Here is a 3,267-nt window from a genome sequence, read left to right on the forward strand (position 1 = left end):
AACTGTTGAGCTGCCAGATTTACCATCTCTCTTTTGCAATGACTGTAAAAGTCTGATGCCATTTCTAACAAATACATTTAGATCTTATACTTCGTGTGTCGTCTCTGCTGTCATTTCTTCGCCTACGCCTTGTCGACCTGACTAGGACCCCCGTTTCTCCCGCGGGTTGAGGGAGGCCTAGATTAGCTGGCCCGCGGCATCTTTCTATCTTAATCCTCTGGGATTCATAGCCACTATACCTCAAGATCTCCATGCCAAGATTCGGGTCGTAAACTTGTATCTCTCAGCCTCCAGATTAGGGCCAGGTGAGCCTTCTAATTCTGGATTGTAGTTCATTTCAGATATAGTCAAGTTGACAACCAGGAATAGCCACTACAAGTACACTGTAGTTGTACAGATGGCTGTGAACCATCATGTGGCTGCTGGGAATTGAACTCAGGACCTCTGCTTGTTCTGGCCCCACTAGCTCCGGCCCCGCTCACTCCAGCGTAATACATTGTAGCTGTCTACAGATGCACCGTCAGATCTCATCATGGATGGTTGTGAGCCACCATGTAGTTGCTGGGATCCCGAACTCAGGACCTTCGGAAGAGGAGTCAGTGCTCTTAACCACTGAGCCATCTTGCCAGCCCCAGCGCTTTCTTTTTTGTTGTTGTTGTTTAGTTGTTTTTTTTTCTTTTTTTTAAGATTTATTTTATTTATTTTATGTGTATGAGTACAGATGGCCATGAGCCATCATGTGTGTGGCTGCTGAGAATTGAACTCAGGACCTCTGCCGGCCCCGCTCCCTCCAGCCTGCAATTCACTGTAGCTGTCTTCAGACCCACCAGAAGAGGGCGTCAGATCTCATTATGGGTTGTTGTGAGCCACCATGTGGTTGCTGGGGTCTGAACCCAAGACCTTCGGAAGAGCAGTCATCTCGCCAGCCCAGTTGGTTGGTTTTTCAAGACAGGGTTTCTCTGTGTAGAAACTGTCCTACTGTCCTAGAACTCACTCTACATCAGGCTGACCTCGAACTCAGAAGTCCGCCTGCCTCTGCCTCCCAAGTGCTGGGATTAAAGGCTGCACCACCACTGCCCAGCGTCACAGCACTTTCTTACATTCTCTGCCTGTCTACTCCATGAGAAGTAAACTCAGGAGGCAGGGTAGTTTTTGGTCTATTGCTCTCCCTCTGTTACCTGCCACGAATAGCAGACACATGGGAACACCTTTGTCTATTGAGCAAATGAGTGTTAGATCCCAAGCCAAGCACCAGTATGACTGGGTCCCAGCAAAATGTTCAGAAAGTGTTGGCTGAACAAATGAGTGAATGAGTGAGCAAATAGGCTACCTTGTTACGACTTCCATGCAATGGAAAGATAATTCCAGAAAATATGTGGAAGGTGAGGACAGCAGACAGACAGGAGTCAGGTGAGCATCAAAAGCTCCACATCACAGGCCATAGTCCACCACAGCTATTATCACCTTCAGGGCTAGGCAGGTAAGGAGGCCTCTAGGGAGACAGGTCAGGCATGCCCTATGGACCTCCTAAGTCAGGATAGACCCCTAAATTTGGCCTCAAGGTGTGGGTGGGAATCAAGGTCCTTGGTCAGACTCCCAGGTTTGAATAGCTGAAAGCATTTCCAGGACTGGAAGACTGTGCCTCCCTGGGCAAGCCAGGATACAGATTGCTGCCAGGAGGGCTTTCCCCTTTGACATTTTGTGGTCAAGGGCTGAGGACTGAGGCCAGAGTGGAGACCAGAAAAACCTAGGGCAGGCCTAGACTGTGCAACAGGGCTGGCTTTCCAGAACCATGCGATCCACATCAAGAGACCTTGGAGTCTTGCTAATCTGTATACATACCCCTTCACACTTCTCGTGGTTGGCACAGTGAAAGCATAATCCCTGGTTTGAATTCTGGAAGTTCCCTGGCGTGGCAGCAAAACTGAAAGCCGTGGGGTTGCCTACCTTTGTCTTGAGCTCAGAGCCAAGCACTGATTCCACTCTCAGTCACAGGGAAGCCCAGAGACCCAGGATCAGCTTCAGCTACCTTCTCCTGGGTTCTGGATAATGAGAGGCTCTTATGTCCTTTTTAATTTTTCTGAAATGAATGCTTTCACAACTTCATACGCATATAACATACTTCGATCATATTCCCCCAGCATCTTCTCACATTCCCTTCTGCCAAGTTCTTTCTTCTTCTAAACAAGGCCCCTCACACTTTCATGCCATTGTGTGTGTGTGTCCCACTGCATTTAACTAGAATTGTCAACAGGAACGTCAGTTGGAGGTTCTTGACATGAGCAAAGCCTCATTGCTAAGGAATATGACTCCCTTCCCCCAGCAGCTGTTAGCTGCCTACCACTACCTAGGCAGAGGTTGGGCCTCATGAGCCTCCCTAGCACCCGTGGGCTCTTATCTTCTCTGCAAGTAGCCTCAGTTCACCAGGGTCCTGGACTGAGTCTCATTCGTTTTGCTGCACTGAACAGTATTGGTTTCACTTTATGTAGGTGGTTACTCTTGTGCCTAGTTATGCATTTGTCTCAGGAACCCCCAAGGCCCTATCCTAGCATGGTTCCCCACTGCAATATGGCATTTGCACTATCCCCTCACCAAATAAAGATTCCTATATACTTATTATCTACTGAGCGTCTATACTTTAAACCATTCAGAAGTTTGGGAGGGTGAGCAGGTGTAGGCATAGAGAACAGGCAAATGAGTTGGCAGAGAGGGCAGGCATCCTAAGGATCTCCCTCTAGGGGGTGCTCCCAGCCAGTCCTGAGACCGGCTTCTGGGTTAAGAATGCAGCAGGCTAAGGCCTAGAATCAGAAGGGCCGAGTGGTCCCACTGTAGAGCTAGGCCAGGGCTATGAAGGCCAGAATGATGGCTAGAGATGTTCCTAAAAAGGGCCAGAGCAGGGGACGAGGACCAGAGCACCAAGGGAGGCTGGTCACCGGATGGGCATTTGGGGACAGAAGACAACCTGGCTTTGTCCTATAGTTGGCAGGACAAGACAGACTGTCCCAAAGGACCAAAGGTAGAGCTGGCAGTTGTAGGGACAGAGGACTCAGTGAAGGAGAGCGCCCAACTGTCTGGAGCCTATAATCCTCTTGGGGCGTTCTTAATGCAAGAGCAGAGAGCCCCAGAGTCAATCGGCGCCTGGGGCCAGGGGACCCTCAGTGTAAAGGACAGAAGAGAGCAGGAGGGGCTAGACACTCTATCCTTACCTGTGAGGCTACTTGGGGTACAAGATCTGTGAAGGGCCCAAAGCCCCGCCCCTTAGATGTG

This window comes from Mastomys coucha, unplaced genomic scaffold, assembly GCF_008632895.1.
Source record: "Mastomys coucha isolate ucsf_1 unplaced genomic scaffold, UCSF_Mcou_1 pScaffold15, whole genome shotgun sequence".
Taxonomy (NCBI): domain Eukaryota; kingdom Metazoa; phylum Chordata; class Mammalia; order Rodentia; family Muridae; genus Mastomys; species Mastomys coucha.